General features: G+C 37.9%; 1 protein-coding gene across 1 annotated transcript in view; it reads left to right on the top strand.

Annotated features, from left to right (window-relative positions):
* Positions 1 to 22,387, top strand: part of Vwc2 (von Willebrand factor C domain containing 2) — a 138,567-nt gene that overhangs the window by 26,264 nt on the left and 89,916 nt on the right. The gene's annotated exons all lie outside the window — the stretch shown is intronic.

Raw genomic sequence — 22,387 nt, 5'->3', positions numbered from 1 at the left:
TCTATAGGTCAGGAGTAGGGGCCAATGAGCATGCTGAGTATCAAGACACTCTATCTTGCTGGTGTCTGCCTTGTATTTCATAGATGTTATGAAGTTTGGGCGGGAGGGGGGAATTCAATTTCACCATAGAGGAGAATCACTTATTTTAATTTAATTTTGTTCTTGCAAAGCTGTTTCTGTTCCATGACAAATCAAACATGCTTGTTGGTCTCGTTTACTTTTCATTACTAAGTGAATTAAAGTAGAAACATTGAATATTTTTCAAAAGCAAATTAGACAGGGAGAGTGGTCCCTTTAATAGATATTTAAAGGAATTACTTGGCATGTGTTGATATACTAAAATTTGCAGATATTCAGGCTTGAGAGATGGCTCAACAGTTAAGAGCATGTGCTCTTCTTCCCAAGTTAGACCCCAGTTCGAGTCCCAGGACCACTTTGGCTGGCTGCCTGAAATTCCAGCTCTGGAGGAACCCAATACCACTGACTTTTGAGGCACCTGCACTCAAGTTCACAATTAAAAATGAAATTAAAATTTAAAACTCACAAATATTCAGTGTAAAGGTCTTTGGATGACTCTGTCCCCTAACTGGGATAAATCTTATTGGCAAAACAAACCATAAAGGAATCTGAATTTATTTCCATCTGCATTCAATTTTTTATCATTTTAGATTTAATTTTATTGTTTGAATGAACAGCATGCATTTTAAAAATAAGAGCTATAAAATAAAGTAAAATCAGAGATTTTTTGTGTTTTACTATTGAAGTATTCAATGACTTGGCAAGTGTCTACTTGGTGGCTGTCCTGATAGTAAACTTTTAAATATTCACCTATTGCTTAACTGTATGCTTTTAGGAACAATAGAGATTAAGCCAAGACATGGTTTTTGACCTATTAAAAATCTTTAAAAGTATGATGATTTTTTATAAACTAGATTTATTTTATGGAAAGCTACAACATTCAGAGATTTGAGCAAATTAAACCAAAATGCAACAACTTCTTATTTTAAGGACTACAACTATAAATACATTGAAATATGTCTCACTGTATACCTATGATGAGATTTTGCCTCATTCACCAGAGAGTTCTTTATAGCATAAATTCTAATTGGTATTAATAATAAAAATCCAGAGATAGATATTGGGGTTAAAGCTGAAGGTCAGAGAAGAAAGCAGCTAGCCACTAGAGAGTTCTCACCTCTACTAATACTCAGACAGAAGGGGCAATTATGTGCTCTGATTGCATCTCTAGACTGCATCTGTCTTTACCAAATTTCAAACTGCACTGAGTTCCTGTCTCCTGCCTTATATTCCTCTCTAGTGCTGGGATTAAAGGCGTGGGATCCCAAGTACTGAGATCACTTTTGTGTGAGTTCTGTTTCTCTTTTAAACTGGATCAATTTCGTGTAGCTCAGGGTGGCCTTGAACTAACAGAGATCTGTCTTTCTCTGTCTCCTGAGTGCTGGTATTAAAGGTGTGTATCACCACTGCCTGGCCTCCCTGGTTAACTAGTGTGGCTAGCTTTGCACTCCAATCATCAGGCAAGTATTATTAAAACACAAACAAAATATTACTACAGTTCTTAACTTTGAGGTCTCTGTTTTTAAGACATTCTGACCTTGACAGTGTATCAAATCTGACTGAAAAATGCTTGCTTGAAAATGAAGTCTGTGTCTGTCATAGATGGATGTTCTATGATAACTGACTGAAGTTAATGAATAATTTTCAGTGGCCCAGGCCAGATCCCCACAAATAAAAATGATAGTTTTGTAAAAAAATTATTTTGTGTAGGTAATTATAGGATATCAAAAGTGGGTGCTGTATATTAAACATTTAGGTCGACTTGACTTGAATGAAGCAATGAGGTTTAACCTGATCTCTGCAGAGCTACCCATTATCCTCATGCTAGTATAACTTGATCTACAGCATTAAACAGCCCTTTTCTTGGTAGAATGAAAATTGTAATTCAGTTTCTGGCTGTCCATCACTTACATCAAAAGAGCAAAGTTTGAAGCCAAGAGTGTCTTGAGTATAAATAAATGACCAAGTTCGGCTTAATCTATTCACTTTGTTGACTTGTATAGATCAATCTCTCAATGTGCTTTCCTTTTAATGAAAAGAATGTTATGGAACTGTTTTCCCCCACCCCCACTACTATACAGAGTGCTGTATTGAGTTTCAGGAACTCAGGCTTTCTCTGGTGGTGGACACACCTGAAAAGTTTCTGCACCCCGATAAGCCTCTCTATACAGCAATCCAAATCAGACCAAATCAAACAAATTAGAAAAAAATCCAGGTTTAATGTATAAAACACTCCTGGATGATTTTCCATCCCTGAGAAAGGAGGAACTAGAGACCCTGCAAAAACCACATGTCTGTTTTCTGGGGGGCAATTTAAATGCCCTGTGGGAGTGGTCTTGAGCATCTCTGGGGGAGGAGCTCTGTTTGGTGGGCTTTCTGGGATGGTGTAGGATTTGGAGAGAGAGAGATGGGGGAAGGGGTATTGAGGTGGAATTTCCACCAGAACATCCCAGACTCTTTGGGTATATGGATGGTAGTGGCTGAGGAGGAGCTTCCATCAGAACATCCCAGGCTCTGTGGGTATATGGATGACAGTGGCTGAGGTGGAGCTTCTATCAGAATAGCACCCAGTCATTCATACACTTTTATCATGGGCATGTTTGTCAGCATTACATAGGCATGTGGCTTCTACCAATGATCAGATCTCTGTTCTCTGTATTCAAGTTTTCTTTTCCACTGCCAGCCCCAAATAATAACATGGAGACTTATTAATTATGAAAGCTTGGCCTTAGCTTATGCTTGTCCTGCTAGCTCTTATAACATAAATTAATCCATTTATTTTAATCTATGTTCTGTTGAGTGGCTAATAACCTCATCTCTCCATACTGCTCATGTTGCTTCCTCCACATCTGGGTGGCTGCTGTGCTTTCTTCTCTCCAGAGTCCCCTCTCTGCCCTGCAGTCCAGCCTATTCCTCCTACCTAGCTATTGGCTGTTCTGTTTTTTATTGCACCAATCACAGCAATACATTTACACACAGTGTACAAATATCCCACAACAGCTCTGCATGTGTGCTGTGGTCTCACTATACAGCTACAAGGAGGAAGAGCTCCAATTGTTGGGATTAACTGTACTTCTCAGTGAAGAGATTCAGTAGTAGCAAAAGAACATGTGGGCCAAAGGCACAAAGGCATGGGGCATGAAGCTTATTTTTCTCATTGCCATTTGGTACCAGTTATTTACAGCTTTATCTTCATAAGAAAATGTAGGTTTTTTTCTAGATGAGTATGAATAGCATGAATTTTAAAATAAACACTGAAATTTGAAATCATTAGATGTACTTTCCTAGACTACACGAGAAGCACTGACAGAAAATGAGGCAGAGTTGTGTTTGTTTTTCTTAGTATTTCAAAACAGAACATAACTATGGTGAAGACTTAGAGAGCCTGGTATAAGATAGAGGTGTGTGGGCTGCTATGCAGAGTCTCTCATAAGGGGATACTTAAGGTTGCATCATTCTACAGTTTACCAAAGCAATGGTACCCATCTCCTAAGAGCACTCTTGTTATTATCTACAGATGTTTCTATAACACTTCCAAAATTTCAAAATGTCAGAATGAATTGTCTGTAACAAGAAAGTTTTTTTTAGGTCAATGTCTAACATGCATCTGTGCTCTGGGAGTGGTGGCCTAGGCCTAAAACCTTAGCCACCCAATAGGCAGAGACAAAAGAATGTAATTTCCAGGCTAGCCTGAGGAATTTAGCAACTCTGTCTCAAAAGAAAAAGTAAGACCAAGGCTAGAGATATAGGTTAGTGGTAGAATGCTTGCTTACAGTGTCTGGGGCCCTAGCCTCAATCCCCAATACCATCAACAAGAATTGTTTTTTTACAGACACCCACAGGAAACACATAGGAATGAATTCCAAACAGCATTCTCAAATATCATCATATATATCAAATGAACAGAAATACATCCTACTAAATTGTTCTGTAGGTCCATATATAGAATAATAAAGTTTACCAAAAGAAAGCCAAGAAGATCTGGTGAAGAGATTTACCATAGTATAAACAGGCAGGCTTAAAAAAGATATTTAACTGCTTCAAATGAATCTACTGATCCAACAGAATTCCAACCATCAGATTGCTTCTAAAAACCAAACAGAAATATGAAAGTCAAAAACATACAAGAACAACTGGGAATGTGCAGAGTGAGATAAGAGGATTCATTCAATAACATAGACGTTGGCATACTGTTAAGGTTTTTGATGACAAATAGAACAGAATAGAGTGAGAAGAGACTTGTGATGGGCAGATCACATGCTAGGCAACTCAGCCAATCCTTAGGCACATTGGACAAAGGGGAGAACCATCCAATAAATGATGCTTGTTAATTGAATAGCAGAGGAGTTAAAAAGCAAACTCTTGATTCTTCCCTCATACTACATATAAAAAAAGAGGAGAAAAAATCCTCTCAATTCCCAATAAATTTCAGATTTAAATATGGAAGTTGAAACTAATAATTTCTGAGAGAAACACATCTTTATGATGTTCAACAGGCAAGAATTAACTTGGCACTAAAAGCACCAGCCACATGAAAAAGGTGATAAGATGAACTTTAGTAAAAGAATGTTTATCAAACTATTAACAAATTAAATATAGCCCCCATCATGTATCATGGGAAAATGTATGTAATACATTTACATGACAAGTATCTCTGATTCTAATGCAATAAAACTGAGCAGAGAGATGACAGAAATAGATTCAGGAGATTCCCAAGCCTCTGAATATTGGTGTCTTTTCTAACTCAGCAGAGCATTTTACATGCCAGATTTCTATCACTATTTCCTCACACTGTTGTCCAATTACATTGCCTATCTTTAGTTCATAAATAAAGGGGGAAGAAAAATAATTCCTCACCTCAGAATTAAATAAATAAGTTAGTATTTTCATTTCTTTCTTTTTCATTTTATGAACTTTTATTATAAAACAGCTTGCAAGCCAATAATAAAAAAAAAACACTGCACACCAAAATGAACCAGACCCAAAGTCTGCACAATTCAATGAACTTCTATACAATTAGAATAGGCATTAATTACAGAAGCTTTGGAGCTTCAGATTGAGTTTTCTACTGAAAGTGTAAAGTGAATTAGTACTAACATGGAGTCCATTGTTACAAATAAAGGCTCATCTAGATCACTAAGGTAATCAACAAAGAAAATAAGCATCAAACACAAAAATGCATAACTTTAAAAAAAGCATTTGAGGAGAAATAGAGACAAAGCATAGAAAATAGAGAAAACAAAATGTTTATATGCTCTTATCAGTAAAGCCCAGAATACAGGAGATAAGCTTGAAGAATTCAAAAGATAAATAGAAAAGTAAGTCACTATATTTATAAATTTCAGTAAGCAACATCTAATAGACATTCTAGACAGAAAATTGGCAGGGTTGTGAGAAACTTACACCAGCTTCTGGGGTGTGAATATACTGCCCAACTGGAGGTACTCATTCTGCCAGCTGCAGATGGGTGTTCCAAAGGAGTGACCAATTGCTAAGCTGTAGAACAATTCTCAGTAAGTTTGGCAGGCATAACTACACAACAGAATTCAACAGAATCAACTTAGAACTAACAGCTTCAGAAAATCTAAAGAATCTGAAAACATTAGATAATCAAACATGTTTTTAATCACCTGTGGGTCAGAAGAAGAAATCACATAGATATTAGGGCATACCTGCAACTGATACAAAATGAGAAGTGAGCCTATTTTCATTGTTGAAGCAGCTCTAAGCTACCATGATGAGAAACTTACACCAGCTTCTGGGGTGTGAATATAGAAAGAACTTCATCTCTCAGTCGGCAGCATAAGCTGTAAACACCTGCCGGTAGGAAAGTAATATTACAGGTAATGTGGAAGCCTGCAGAAGACACAACCCAAAAAATGCAAGCAGAACTCAATTAAATAGAAGATACAAATGTATAAGAAAGAGTCATTACAGCCAGTTGTTAATTCTATGAAAGTTATTTTTCCTCTCTTTTTAAAATTTAAATTAGAAACAATCTTGTTCTACATATCAATCCCAGTTCCCTCTCCCTCCCATCCTCCCATGCCCCCCTCCAGCCCCCATCCCATCCCTTTCTTGCTCCCCAGGGAAGGTGACATGTTCCATGGGAGATCATGAAAGTTATTTGAAACCATAAAATTAACAGCCTTCATTAGACTTGAAGAATGACATATGGATACCACAAATAACCCTCCAAGATTGACAACCACAAGGCAATAATATTAAGGAAAGTTTTAGAGCAATATGTTAGAAAACTTGGAAGACATGGACAAATACTTCAAAAACTACAAAAATTACAATTAATGTTAATTCCAAAGATGTGAGGAGAAAGACCATCAATCCAAACCATTATGGCCAAATTCATTAAAGTAAGTATTTTTTCATGTATATAGAATGCCTCCCCAGTAAGGTCGGCTTCAACAAGTCAGCCTTGGATATGGGGAAAATAAGGTGGTTTTAATGTGTTTTGTTTGTTTCTTGTTTTTGTTTGTTTTGCAATTGGGTCTCACTATGTATCTCTGGCTGTAATATGAACTCACTATGTAGTATGTAGTAGAAATCACAGAGATTCACCTGCCTCTGCCTCCCAAGTTCTGGGAACAAAGTCATGCCCAACCGGAAGATCAGGTTTTTGTAGTTCCGGGGTAGGTAGTTTCCAATAGGGGATTTGGCAGGCAAAGAGTCAGGGTTACAAAACATAAAGTAGTCATAACAAGGTAATGGTAACAACAGGTGGCTATGATAACCTTTTAAAACAAAGGTAGGGTTGCAATGTTTTGAAATATATACATGGTTGCCATTTCCTGGAACAGGCAGTTCAAAACCAATTTTAGTTAAGATTACAAGTGAGGCATAACCCAATCCTTGGGAAACAGATTTAATCATAAACAGGAATGAGCCTAGTTCGTCTTTACTGTACGATGGCTTTCAAGCCTAAATTGGAGACAGGCTGGTTTATCGTAATATGCAAAACATTTTTTAACAAATAAAAGCCAGGCTGTGTGCTTTCCCTGGTGAATTATCTGAAATAATTAAAAGAATAATAATGCTTCCTCACAAATTGACTCAGGAGAAAGTGGATCTCTTCCCAATTTAGTTTTCCATTGATTCTGATGCTGACAAAGTTACAGCAATATACCATATAGAAAAGAAAACTGCAGAAAAATTCTTTTTTAACAAGATGGAAAAATCTTTAAGAATGTATTAATACTCTGAACCCAATACCATGAAAATGATGTAGCACTATATCAAGTGGGTGTAGCCCGGGAAAGGAATGTTGACTTCACATCTGAAAAACCAGTGAATGAATTACTGCATTAGCAAGATAAAGGAAACAAAAATCACCTCAATTGATGCAGAAAAGCAATTTGACAAAATCCAACATTCAATTATGGCTAATGCTTTTTAATAAATTACTTACAAAAGGAGTGTTTGCCAGTTGATAAATGGTAACTGAATAATTCACAGCTAATCACTTGCATGATTGTTCTCACAATACTCCTGAATCTTAAGATCATAGAGCAAACAAGGATATTGTTTATCTCTTATATTTATCAATGTAACATCAATGTAGTATGGAGAGAAAGGATCAGGGAGGGAGATCATAAATCTGAGTGTGAAATTTTTCCGAAAACATACACAAATTTATTAGGGCTAATAATTAGTGATACCAACCACGTAAGTAAATCAATTTACATACTATATTATGAATTTTTAAAAAAACTAAATTCAGAAAATAATTCCTTATTTAGTGTGTGTTACCAAAAATTACCATTACCAATTACCAAACAATACTGAGGAAATGGGGACCCTTTTGTTGTTCTTGATTTTATTAATAAATGAATTTAAAAACTCAAATGGAAGCTTGAGTGCAATTTTATTTGAGTTTGAAAAATCCCAGGGAAGGCAACTTTTGAGTCTCAGCAGTTTCCTGGAAGAGAAGAGAAAAGCCACATTTCTTGAGTTAAACCACCAGGGAAGCAAGCCACATAGACCAGCAGCAGTCAGGGAGGGGAGCTTTAGAGAAAATAAAGCCCAATTGTTAGGAAAAGCATACCTAAGAAAGGGCTAAAGAGAAGAAAGGAGACAATTGCATTTTTTTCTGAGTAATTCAGAAAAACTGGCTGATTTACCAGACTGCATGTTTGGCCCCAATAAGACTGAACTAGGGGGTAGGAACTGTGAAAAGGGAAAGTAGATAACATCATTAAACAGATATTTAGTCCTCCTATCTCTTTAGCATGGTTTAAGGGGGGCAGATTCCTTCTTTATGTGATTGGCTAGCCTAACTGCATTAACTCATAAGGGAAAATAGAATGGCCTATACCCACCCAGAGGTAGATTCCATTCTTTTGAATAGAAGGTGACAGACAACTTTCCCTAAATGGGCCTTCCCTGACAATGTAACTCTACAGTACACTTAAGGGTAAAGCAAGAAGATTGTGGTTTGAAGTCAGCCCAGGCTACACAGAAAGTCTTTGCCTCAAGAAAAAGAAAAATTAAATAACATAATTTTATTTATCAGAATAATAGGCTACCGAGGAGTATAAATAGTTTAAATAATGCAAGATAAGAGCACTGAAAACTACAAAATATTACTAAAAGAAATAATAGTAGATATAAATGAAAAAGCTATTATTTCATGTATTAAAAAACACTTCACTATTGATAAGATGATAATTCTTTCCAAATTGGACAATAAATTCAATGCAGTTCTTACACAAACCAACAATCATTTTTGCAGAAATTGAGAAGTTGAACTTAAAATTCACCAACTACAGACAAACCAATATCAGTACTAGCAAAGTTGGGAAAATCTCACTATTCTGTTTCAGCACATATTGGAGAATTGTAAGGATACTGAAGTATTGGTATAAAAATATTTGTCTCTTTGTTTTGAAACAAGATCTCATAGTGTAGTTCACACTGGCCTCAAAGTGACTGTTTTATGTAAAATAGCCTCAATTTTGTCCTGACCTTATTGCCCCATACTCCCTAGTAGTGGGATCGCAGACATTATAAACCTGAGCCACTATGATGCCTGGCAGTTTGTGTGTGCTTGTATGTGATATATATATATATATATATATATATAGTATATATATATATATATATATATATGTCCATGCAGATATTTAACATGTACTATAAACACGTTGAATGTATATGACATATTACATATATGAATAATATTAAATATAGAACAAATAATACCTTGGATTTAAATGTCATGCATGTAAAATTAATGCATGAAATGTATCTTTGAGAAACCACAAAAAATATAAATCTTTGCATTCTTATTTTTAACCCAAAGTATAAGATACTTTGATGGGGGTAGAAATAGCCTTTCCAGAAAAATCCTTCAGGGACAATTACAAAATCGCATGATTAAAAACATGAAAGCGATAAGAACTTAGACCCTTAAATCACATCATCTACAAACACTAGCACTAATCAACCACAGATTTACCTAGAGGTTTAAACTGTTTATCCTTTGGGCTAGAGGAGGATACTTTATGGCTTTGGGTTAAGCAGCGTTCTTAGATTTGATGTAAAACTCACAATCAATAAAAGGTAAGCAAAAATTGAATATCATGGAAATTTATCTTTTGTAATTCAAAACATACAACTAAAAATAATAAAGTACAAACCACAGATTACGATAAAATAGTCTGAAATGATATACTTGATAAAATACTTCTATCTAGAATCAATAAGGAACTCACACGATTTAAAGGAAAACCTAACAAAAGTAAGACAAGAACTTGAATGCACACTTTGCACAAGATGCACAGATATAAATAACCTCATTAGATGTTCTCATTGGTCTTTGGTCCTATGACAACATGAAAACAGTTGTCATAGGAAATAAGACCAACGAATGTTGGAAATGATGGAGAAAAGCTAGATCCCTCAATATGGCTGACAGAACGCCAAGCAGCCTCCACCTTGGAAACAATTTGATGTTTTCTTTCAAATTGAAGGAAAAAACACATTTCAGTAATTCACTCCTAGGATTCTGTCCTAGAAAACTATGAGCATATGTTGTCACAAAGATGTGTGTACAGATGTTCATAACAGGATTATTTTTCGTTTCCTCAGACAAAGTCGTGGGTGGCTGAGGCTAGCCTTGAACTCATGACCCTCCTACCTTCGTCTCTAAAGTGCTGTAGTTATTGTTTTGAGCCACCACACCAGCTACATTCTCAGTGACCACTAAGTAATCAGAAATGTCTGTCAGTGAACAGATGCACAAAATGTACTCTATCCATACAAATGTTTGTTAGTGTTAGTTACTAATACAAAGAAAAAAGCTAAAGCCACATGCTACCACATGAATGAACTCTAGTAGCCAGTTTTAAAAGATTATATATGTGATTTATTGGAAACATTGTTAGGAGATAAATTTACATAAATGGAAAATTGACTGTTAGAAGCAGATGGCTGTTATCAAACTAAAATTTACTGCATGTAGACCTGGGGAATTTGCTCAAGTGGTAATATGTGTGTTAAATAAGTTAAATAACTAACTTGGTTGATTAATTAGTTGTATTAATTAGCCACACAGTGAAATAAACTTACCAAAAGATGTTAAATTATAATGTCACTGTGTGTAAATTCTATAGCATGTGAGGTGTACCTGAACACTGCTGCCGAAAATGCTGGTGCTCTCTTTTTTTATTTAAATTCTTTAATTACTGCTTATATTTACATATCCATCCCTCCCATCCTCCCTTGTTCTCCCCCAACCACCCACAACCTACCCCCAGAATCCTCCCCAGGGATAGTGAGGTTCTCCACCAAGGACCTTCAAAATCTGTCAAATTGTTTGGGGTAGGGCCTAGGCCCTCCTTGCTGTATCTGGGCTGCAATAGTATTCCTCCATAGTGACAGGGCTCCCAAAGTCCATTTGTGCTCTAGGGATAAAGATTGGCTCCACTGTTAGAAGTCCCATAGACTGTCTTGGCCTCCTAGCTGGTACCCACATTCAGAGGACTTGGTTGGTCCAATGCTTGTCTGATGCTCTCTTAAGACACAGGAAGTGTATTAGTTACTGGCCTGATGCTGAGATAAACACCATGACTGAAAGCAACTTAGAGAAAGAAGCATTTATGTTGGTTTGTCATCTCAGTGGGAGAGTCTGTGATGTTGGCAAAAGTATGGAAACAGAAGGAAGCCAAGGGCCTTTTTAAGGCCTTTTTGAATATATACTTTTTACCTGTGTGGAAACAAGAAATTAACTTTCACGAAATTTATTTGCTCAAAGGACAATTTATGAACCAAATTGGGCAACACTAAAAACCAGAAGTTCAGAGAGTTCCATCCTGTTAGGTTTCAGTTTGTTATATAACAACCCATGTTTTTTTTTTATTTTGACCTTGAGACAGAAAACTGTAAAGGCTAGCAAGTGTAGTGATGCAGCGAAAGTCAATAATGAAACGAGTCTTTGCTCACACTCCAGAGTTCCATATTCACACTGTGGCTGTTCAACACCCCAGCCACTCCAGCTCTGCTCTGGTCACTCTTCTCCTGTAGGACAAATACTTCCATCCCTCCTTCAAGCCCTGTACGTGCCCTTGCCAATCTAGGCTCTTTTACTTTATAATTCAGCTTTCCAAACATGGCTATGAAAGGGCAGAAAGAATGAAAGTCAGGGAGAGACTCCTGGTCTCTTACCGGCACTGTTCTCTGCAAAATTCACCAGCTCCCTCACACCATGGCTAGCAAGGCTGTATATGCAGAAGTATCACCTTGAAGGCTGGCTGCTGGACCCTTCTCTAGTTTCTGATTCTCAAGATCTGGGTTGGGGCAGAGCCTTTGCATTTTTAAGTTGAACGAGCCTTCCCTCTGAGGTGTTTCTGTCAGTGCTGGGCTAAATCCTAAACTGTAAAACACTGCTGGCCTGCACTCACATTTTTCCACTCTAGTTGGATATTTCTTCCTTGTCAGATTTAATGAGAGAAGAGCACAATAGAATACTAAGGTATTAAACATGGAATGAGATCATTTGGAGAATTAAATGCATTTGCAACTCTATTAGTTACATTTCATGTTTTCCTAGAGATTTGAGAGTTTATAGAAATGCATAATGTAATTTTTTATTTTGAAAATATCAGGTCAAAGAGAAAAATGACAGCTGAATGGTAAATTAAGTTGGAAAAGGTTAAAACAGAAATGTGTTCTCTCATTCTGTACAGTTAGCTATTTAAGACAAAGTCTTACTGTTGTCTTGGAGCCAAAATAAAAAGAAACATAATAAATCTTAGCTACAAAGAAAAGCACAGTTCTGTTTTTCTTGGTACAAAAGCCGAGAAAACTCTGTAGTCATCAGGTTTCCTGATAATGAATACATAAATAAAATTTAAATATTTAAAACTTCCTTCAACTTCTCAGCATTCCCCAAGTCAGAAACTCAACTCAAAAGTGCTAACTTCCTTCTCCTAGGGATGTCCTGATTTATGCACATTTGGTGGTATAGGAGTTCCCAACTAACACCCCACATTCAGGGGGCCTGGTTCAGTCCTAGGCTGGAGTTCTTCAAATGGCTTTCATTCATCCTTCTAAAACTGTGAAAATCAGTTATCATGTTCCCTTACATATGTGTTTGCTCTGTTACAGGAATACATGTTTTCCACTGTTTCTTGTCACTTGTGTAGTTCATACTGTTTCTATGTTTATTGCTGTCTGCTCCAGGCTTCCACATTGTATTAGTAGAAGAGAGACCCTCTCACTTATAACAAGGTAGATACAGAGAAGTGTGTAGAGTTGGTTTGTAAATTGCAGGAGAAGTTGGTTTCTTTCTACCTCAGATCTTTGGAATAACAGCCTTCCTTTGCAAATTTAAGAACATTAAAAAATAACAACTTTCTTGACAAATAATGGTTCAGACTTTTTGTACAGTGTCTCACTAAATAGCCCAGGCTATTCTACCAAGCCCAGCTCAACCTTTTAAAAACAAATAAGTTAAAGACAGCCTACCCCAAAGCAGTTTCTAGCAGTTTATTACATGAATAATTTCTTTAGGTTTAAGTACACCCCTAGTCAGTGGCTTTAATTCTGTTTCTAAGGTTCCAAGAAAAAAACAAAAACAAAAAAAACCTTAGTCTGTCAGGGATGGGCACTTCTATTTTATGCTGTGCCCTTTGACCTTGCTGAGAACTAGTCCTGGTGTCCCTTACTCATCTTTGTCTCTTTGTGACCCTTTTTGAATCTCTAAAGGCATGTGCCCATGTTCTCACTGGAAAAACTTTCCATGCCCAGCTTCCAGAGCAAGTTTCTTATGCTGACTGTCCTCAGAGTCTGCAGTCTCAAGCAGGCAGTACTGTGAGTGGAGGATCTGGAGACACCATGATAAATGAGCTTTCTTCAGCATTTACTTCTGCTTTTGGAGAGGTGTGTGTTTGTGTGTGTGTGTGTGTGTGTGTGTGTGTGCGCGCGCGCGCGCGCACGCGCGCGCACATTCCCATCATTATTTATAAAACAATGAGTTCCTTACCATTTATTTTTTTGTAAGTACGAAAATGGATCATGTTATGGCATCTTGCCAGTAATGAGCTCATGGCCTAGAGGGGAGTCTGCCTTGTAAATAACTTGTATTTGTGGTTCTGCTTGAATTGTGATAAAAGTGGAGAGTGGGACAGGAAAAAACTGCAACTCCACAGTAGCCTCACTATATATGTAACCTCAGCTTGCTTTTGAATTATTGGAACGGATTCTCAGGAGTGAGCTGATTAAACCAGAGGCTTAGAGCATATTTATGATCTAATATATTGCCATGTTGTTCAGTAAAGGGTTGTGAGGATTTATTCTGGTTTCATTTTAATCTTTCTCAACTCCCATTCACTTAATTTAGAGGAAAGAGTAGTTCATTTTTTCAGTATTGAACATTTAAACTTTTAAATAGCTAGAAAGTGTTTCTTTCTTTCTACAATACGTCTTACTTCTCTACCTTTGTAACAAATAACTTCAGACACAATTTAAATAGTTTCTGGTGATTTATAGCCAGGGACATCAAAAGCAGTTGGTGGAGCGCCATATATACAGTAAGATCTCCAGAGTGGGACCTTCAAGTAACCTGATTTCTCTATAACCATTTTGTATCTGTAACTGTGGGTATATACACAGATGTTCCATGATAGTTAATACAATCATGGATTTTGAAATATTCCATAAATTCATTCAGCAGAGATTACCTGATTCTTCTTCTCTATGCCTCAGAAATGAAAAATGACAAATAGAAAGACTTCAGAAGCATAGTGTCCTGCTTGGTTTTTTGTCAACTTGACACATCCTACAGTCATCTGGAAGGCCCTCTGTGAGAAAATTACTCTATCCAGATTGCTTGTAGGCAAGTCTGTAGGGAACTTCTTGATTAATGACTGATGTGAAAAGGTCCAGCCCAAAGGGTGGGGTAATGCTGCCTCCTCTGAGTCCTATAAGAAATCACTTAGCAGGCCATGGGGAGCAAGCCAGTAAGGAGTGTTCCTCTATGCTTCTGCTTCAGTTCCTGCCTCCAGGCTCCTAGTCTGAGACATCCCACAGTGACCTGAGAGCAATAAGATGAAATAAACCATTTCCTCCCAACAATAGAAACCCTAACAGAGACATAGTGTAGGTAAGGCAAAATGAAAGAAGGGATCCTTTCCACATAAGGTTATAGTGGCTGAGAAGGAAAGCACATGTTAAGATAGGAAACACAGTTGTTGGGGATCTAAAATGGCTCTGTGAGTATAAGATGATTCAGGAGTGAGGCAGTGTGAGGTCAGGGCATGAGTATGGTCACAAAGCACCTCATAGAAGACTTAGATACCTCATCATGGAGGAAGACATTCTGAGAAATGAGATGCAAAGAAAGTATTTTAGGATAGAAGTGGCACAGTTATATTTGAAATCTATAAATCCAATCTGATTGCAGGACTCAGAATAGAGGCTATTACTGTATCCAGAGAAGGATGACAGTGGCTTAACTTGAACATGGCCAATAGTAATGGGGAGAAGTTGCATCATAGAGACACGTTAGAGGTCAAGACATCTCAGTGCTGACTCTGTAAGGGGGGGAACCAGAAGTTTAAGAATGGTTCTCTACTTCAGATTTGGACAACAGCAGAGATAGTAGAGAGGGTCTCTAAGTAAGAAAAGTGGGAGGAATAACAGATGAGCAGGTGTATTTGTCAGGGTTCTCTTGAGCAACAAAACCAATGGGATAAGTAACTGTGTGTTTGTGTGTGTATAAAAATGTATTAAGTCAGATATAAAAGTGGTAAGAATAGCAGAATCACACATGAATGCTGAGTAGTTGCTGGGTCCTTGAGGCTAGGTACCCTAGCAGTAAGTGTATTCCCACAGGGCAGACTCACAGTTACTGTCTTTCACTATAGGGGCCCCAACAACTGGGTAGTTGCTTGGTCCATAAGCAACTGCTGGCTAGCTCAGCAGTCCCAATCTGGCCCTGAAAACCCAGATGGTTCCTGGAGAAGCACTGGTGTGTGAACCATTATGAGAGTCTGGTAACCCTATTTTTGACATTAGCAGAGAAATCAGCATTAGCAACAGATTAACTTGATGATAGAGAAGGTCAAGTGATCGAGAGGCAAGATGCTCTTCCTTATATCTTATTGTATTAGAAAGTGCTGCCCACAGTTGAACTGGGCATCAGTCAAGGCAATCAGAACACTACTCAAGTGATTCTAATTCATAGTGGTTTGACATTAAAACCAATAATAATAGCATTCCTGATGAAAGATCAAGTTCTGGATGTGCTTTGTTCAACCCTCAGAATTGTCAGGTTAGGTCAGATTTCTTTCTGTAGTGTGAAAGCCCTTAACTTGGAGCTAGACCACTGCGATTTCTCACTTCATTACCTGTGTCCTGTCCATCTTGCTTATAATATTTACTTTCTTCTTCTGTAAAATGGGCACAATCTGCTGTACATCACTTTAAGGTTATTATGAGGAATAAATGAGTAAAAAACCAACTATTGAGATTAAGAATCAAGACTGCTTCCTTCCCACCCCTTGCCCCCTAGTTTTTTTTTTTACCTGAAATGAAATCTCAGTTAATACTCAATTTGAAAGAAACCTTTGCACTATAATGAGACTCTATCTCAAGAAACAAAAGAGTAGCATATAGTACCAAAATTCCTTTCAATAAGCCTCTGAAATTTATCCTGAAAACCCTATAACAGTTGTGCAGCCTCAGACTATAGGCTAGGGCTGGAGAAGAGGCTTATATTCGGCTGTGTTGCATAGGCCAAACCTCTCAGATTATCCATTCATTCTCTCATCATCATTGTTTCTCTTTTAGAAGCTTCTTGGTCATTAGTACAGTGGTCTAAAACCCTCCTACTCTGTGTCTTCTGGAAAAGGAAGATCAATTGTCACAACACACAATAAAGCCATTCAACACAAGACAGATTGCTTTGCCACATCCCCAGGATGATCAATGGCACCATTACTGGAGGTAACTTGAATTGTATCCAAAACACTTACAAGGGACACATCCTGGTAGAAATGACCTGTCAATGGTAGACAGTGTGAAGACAAATAATCCCATGGATGACTTGCCCAATCTGTCTCCTCTCAGCAATAGGAACCAATGAATATTCAAAGCAAGGGTTGTAGTAAGGGCATCCAAGGAATGCAGAATGTGTTTCTTGTTGATAGAAGACACATCCTGCTCTTACCTAACAGCCAAATCCAAATGTCTTATTTGGCTTTCATGAAGATAAACTCCAGGTGTAAAAGACTCCATTGCCCTGGGAGGTTCCCATAAATGCCCAATTCTGAACATTGCTTCTCCATCTCATCTTTTCTAAAACCAATACTTCCACTTAAGAGTACTTGCCACTTGCTAATCCTGACAGCTGTGAACTGAGTGTTTCTTTAATCACACATTCACTGAGGTCTGTAGAAGACACATCAGCCATCACGGAGTAAAGTATTAGCATATGGGATGGGAGGGAAATGTTGCCAAGTCTTTAATTAGGAACACGGAGGTTTTTCAGATATAAGAACCACATGCCTCTTGGAGGAATGAGTGCACTTAGCCACTGACAGACCTTGTGCTGCTATATACTGGGTAAGATAGTAGGTATCTGAATAAATATTTAGTTACATGAGGAGGAGACAGGAATAGGTACAAAGGAACATGATAGATTTCACCTCTAAGTAGGGCCACCAAATACTGGGACTCTCCCTGTCTCCTGAGATGAAACATCAGCCCCTCATGATAAAGGATCCTCCCCCAAGCTATACCCTCCATTCTGGAAAATCCTCAGGCATCCATCCAACTATCCATTCTCAAAAAAGCAACCAAAATCCCATCTCCTGTAAAACCCTGGCTTCCCCACCCCAATGAGGCACTGCCTTCATTCCTGAGAGAAAGTTGTTGGCCTCTTATAGAAAAAGCAGTGCTTTCTGTTTCTATTGAGGTCGATTTCAGTCTCCTACATTTTCACATAACCTGGGTCAATCCTGACTTAACACTGGGCATGCCCATACCCAAGTGAACTTCAAAGATGAAAGTGAAACCCATGGGAGTCTCAAAGCCAGTGTCCAGTGCTTCCTCGTTTTCATTCTCTGGCCTCCACAGCCATGTCAACCAAAGCACAAAAGATATGGAAGCTGACATGTGGCTGTGCTGTGGCACCTACCGTGTAACTGCTGTAGGATAAAACTGAGGGCACAATTGTCATGTGCTCTGGCACAAAGCACAGACTGCTATTCGAAGACAAACAGAAGGTTGTTGATATGCATTTCCATATGCACACAGGAGTGCACTGGATTCTAGATTATATGATCTGCTTAACAAAGATGCACAGTTTTAGAGCAATGAGTGACAAAACAAAGAAAGGGTGTGGATCTCTAAGATCAGCAATTGTGGGAAAGTGAATAGCTGGACAAGGTTGTTAGTGAAGCTTATTATTAGAGTCTTCTTGTTCTGTCTCCAGTCCCAGGAGGAGCCAAAGAGGCCTCACCATCTCCCTGGTGAGGAGGGCAATGGAGACTCTGTGTTCAATTTCTAGGTAAATACAAGGGATACAGGAAATCTGCTGCATCACTTCTAATGCATCACTGCATTGTCTTCAGTTCCTTCATATTCTTCTCTCCTTTAATTGATTGCCAAGTTTATTCCCTTCTAAGTAGGTTGGAGTTAGAGATACCATGCAACCTGCCCTTTCTGGAGAGACCCTGCTTTACAGTTTGCTCTGGAGCCCTTGAAGAAAATGCTGATTTTTCTTTTTTAAGCATTTAAAAATACCCCAAAACTCTGTAGCCTGCAGGCTCTGTGGATCTCTGAGAATGTCCAGAGTGCAAGAAACTTCTCACCAGTGACAATGACTGCTCCCCTGGCTGTGTGAACAATGATCACCAAACAGCCTGACGGTCACGATCTAAAATGCAGCCTCTGAGTAATGAAGATGCCCAGACTCTCCCCACTGGCTCCCATGGGTAATGAAAGCCTGAAGGAAGGCTCTCTCATTAAGGTTTCATAACTAGAGGAAGAATAAAAGGCTATCTGTCTTAAAGAAATTCATTTTTTGTCCAGTCTGTTCTTACTTTAGAAGAACATTATAGGAGATGTGCATTTTTTTAATGATTAAAGTGACGTTCAGTTGCTTAAAATGTCTTTTAACTACCGAAATGTTTCATTAGTAACAGCTTCTTCAGAAAAATATGCACTAAGAGGATATATTAAAGAAATGCAATGATGGTTATTTTTATATACCAGGAGTACAGAAAATAAAGTGTATTTTGCCCCTATTTCCTCTTCCCATCACAAACTTCACATTGCCTCTTTAATCTTTAATTATACTGCCAATGCTTCATTTCTTGGGACATACCCAAAAGGTGACCACTGACAATCCTACTCAAAAGTGCACTTCACAGGCTTAAGTGTCAGGAGTCCTAGGAGGGAAGGAGTTGAGACACATCAGCTGTCCTTCCACCTGTTCCATAGACCAAGCTGGACCACACCCCAAAGCAGCACTCTGCTGTCCCTCTCAGAACAGGATTCTGAAGTAAGGACTGGTTTTTTGATTGTTATTTTTGGGCAATATGATCACAGAGAAACATCTACAGTCACTTCTTAGTTTCTGTGAGATGGGATCCAGGACCCCTGTCACTTACACATAATGAACCTTCTTACCTACATCCCCCTATATACCTTAAGTCATTTTGATGTGATCTATAGACCCTAACACAATGCTAATGCTATGTAAAGAGTGTATTGCTTGATAAGATGTCAAAAAATGGGTGTGTCTGTACAGGATCAGTTAAATATCAGTGTTGTTTATTTTTGGAGATAGACTCTCATGTAACCCAGGCTGTCTCTAAATTAGAAAATAAATAACATTTATCTCCTGATCCTCATACTTCCAAATATCTTGTGCTGGAACACCCAATTTTTTTGTTTGTTTTGGTTTTGGTTTTTTGAGACAGGGTTTCTCTTTGGAGGCTGTCCTGGAACTATGTGTTCATGTGTGTGTGTGTTTGTTTTAAATTTGTAGAATCAAAGCTGGTTGAAGATAATTCCACCAAAATTAAAAATATTTAATGCTATTAACTAATTTTATCTTAAATTTGCTTGAAAATGCTAACATTAAAAACCAAATGTTTTGTGAGAGATAACGTGAATAAAGTTTTGACATATCAATATATTACTACAAACCCATGGTCTTGCTGATTGATTAAGACAGCAGAGAGAAATGCATGTGGACTCAGCTCAGCTGTGTGTATTATTCATGTTTGCACCCAAGAAATACTTTGCACTTTCAGCAAGTGGGTTTCCACTAAACCAGCCTGGAGCTCAGCCTTACTGCTTTATGTCTCCCTGGCACCTCGTAGAGTTTCTGAGTGTGAGTGAGGTCTGGGTGCATTATTCTTTCAAAATCAGCTAGAAGATGATAATAACAGTACTTACCAAATAAAAAGAAAAACTCCAGGTTTTAAAGTTTTAGAGATTTGCTAATATATATATATATATATATATATATTATATATATATATATATTCCACAATTCCATATGCTAATAAAAAGCTTTTCCTTTACTGTGCTGCATGCTTCCCAGCCTTCCCTCCCTTCTCCTTTTGCTTGTGTTCTCTGTGGCTGTACTCCTTTTAAGTCTGGCTTGCCGAATTTCTTTGGATGGACTCACTTGCCATGAAGGCTCTGTGACTCATCATGATGCTGCCTTTACTGTCGTCCTCATTTTTAGCATACGAATCCCACTTGATTCACCACCCACCTTATTTCAGTTTTCCATTTCTAACTAGCACGAGTGATGTTTCTGTGAGCATTTACGAATCAGCTGTTGTGTGAGAGTAAGTTTTCATTTATCTGGGTTAGATTTCCAGGAATGAAAATACTGGGAGTTAGGCATGTTTTCTATGGTAAGAAACCTACAAGGCTTCCCATCAAGGCTGTTCTGTTTTCATTCTCTTCAGGAGGGTGTGAGTGCTCTGATTGTGTCGTAATTACATGCTGCTCCATATAATTATGGGTTTCTTGGATCACAAGATTTAACACAGATACTTAGATGAAAAGCAGTGTGCTTTGTGACTTATGGATGAGAACACAGTGTGTTGGGTCCAGAGATACATATGAACACAGCAAACTGGACCTCCTGGAGGGAGTTTTGGGGCCCCAAAATGGGTGAGAGTTTAGTGGAGCTAGCTGGAAATGGAAACAGGTAAGAGTAAGTGAGAAGGGGCTGTTTCTGGGGATTTGGTACCAAGGGAAACCTCTGGCAGTGGGGTACATACATACTCAATTCTCAGTTCTCAGAGCCCCCTAAGAGAAATCACTGTGAATGCACTTAGCAAATTGTATTGCTTTCAGAGTTCAGAATTTCAGAATACAGAAGTTTCAGTCAGAAATCCAGTTTTGGTGAAACAGCACTTGTGAAGTATTCAATTAAATGTGTACCCACGTCATTGCCAATAGTTGTTATTGATGGCACTTAATTTTAGAAATTCTAGAAGGTGAACCTCAACTTCAATTCCCATGACGGCCAAGGATGGATGAGCATCTTTTCCTAAGGCTTTATGTCCATTTGAACAGTGAATTTCTAAGGTGTCCGTTCAGACCTTTAACTCACTTTTCTTTGAATTTGCTTGATCATTGTTATTGATTAGAAATGGTCATTCAAGCCAGCCCCTTCTCTCTCTCTCTCTCTCTCTCTCTCTCTCTCTGCTCTCTCTCTCTCTCTCTCTCCTGTGTGGTGTGTGTGTGTGTGTGTGTGGTGTGTGTGTGTGTGTGTGTGTGTGTGTGTGTGTTGTGTATATTTGCTTGAAGGCTTTGGCTTGCCTTTCACCTCTAAGGGGTATCTTTCAAATAACAAAAGCTTTTAATTTTGATAAAGCTTAATTTGCCCATTTGCCTATTGTAATTTATATTTTTATGTCCTATTTACCCAATTCAAGATCATCACAGCTTTTTTTCTTTTTAATTGTGATCCAGAAGTTATACAATTTTAGGTTTATGCTCCATATATTTACGTATAGAGGGAGAGAGGGTTGATAGTGACTGTTAACATGTTGAAATCCAGTTGTGCCTGTAACACTCTGAAAAAGATTATCTTTCCACACTGACTTATTTTGCATCAAAATATATTCACCATATAAGTGTGGACCTATTAAGGTTACTGATTTTGCTCCATTGATCCATACATTTATTCTTATGTCAATAACCAACTTGCTTACTACAGAATTACTATAAGTAAATCAGATAGTCTGAAATGGCAAACATTTAAATTTTTTCTTTGGCCTTTATATTCTGATAAGTTTTTAAAATCATCTTGTCAGTCTTTACAAAAATCTTTGTTTGGGTTTTGTTGGGGTTGCATTGAATTTACAGACCAGTGGGAGGGAAAAGACATATGTTTTGTTTTTCATTGCTGTGACAAAAAATGACAAAAACTAACTTTGAAGGAAAAAGGGTTTATGTTATTTACAGCGCATCATGAAGGGAGTCCAAGGCAGAAACCTGGAGGTAGGAACTGAAGCAAAGAACATGAGAGAATTCTGCTTCCTGGCTTACTTTCTCTAGCTTGCTCAACTACATTTTTTTCTATGCCTCAGAACCATTTGCCCAGAGCAGACATTGTCCATATGAGTTAGGCCCTCCTATATAAATTAGCAAGCAAGTAAATGCCCTACATACATGACCACAGGCCAATACTATGGAAGCAGTATCTCAGTTGACAACCAAGATTAGCCACTTCAACATCAAAATGCATTTGAGATTTCTGGTCCATGAACAAGGCACACTTCCCCATTTATTCAGATTGTCTCTAATTCTTCACAAG

Source organism: Cricetulus griseus (assembly GCF_003668045.3).
Source record: "Cricetulus griseus strain 17A/GY chromosome 1 unlocalized genomic scaffold, alternate assembly CriGri-PICRH-1.0 chr1_1, whole genome shotgun sequence".
Lineage (NCBI taxonomy): Eukaryota > Metazoa > Chordata > Mammalia > Rodentia > Cricetidae > Cricetulus > Cricetulus griseus.
This window is presented reverse-complemented; position numbering and strand designations above follow the sequence as displayed.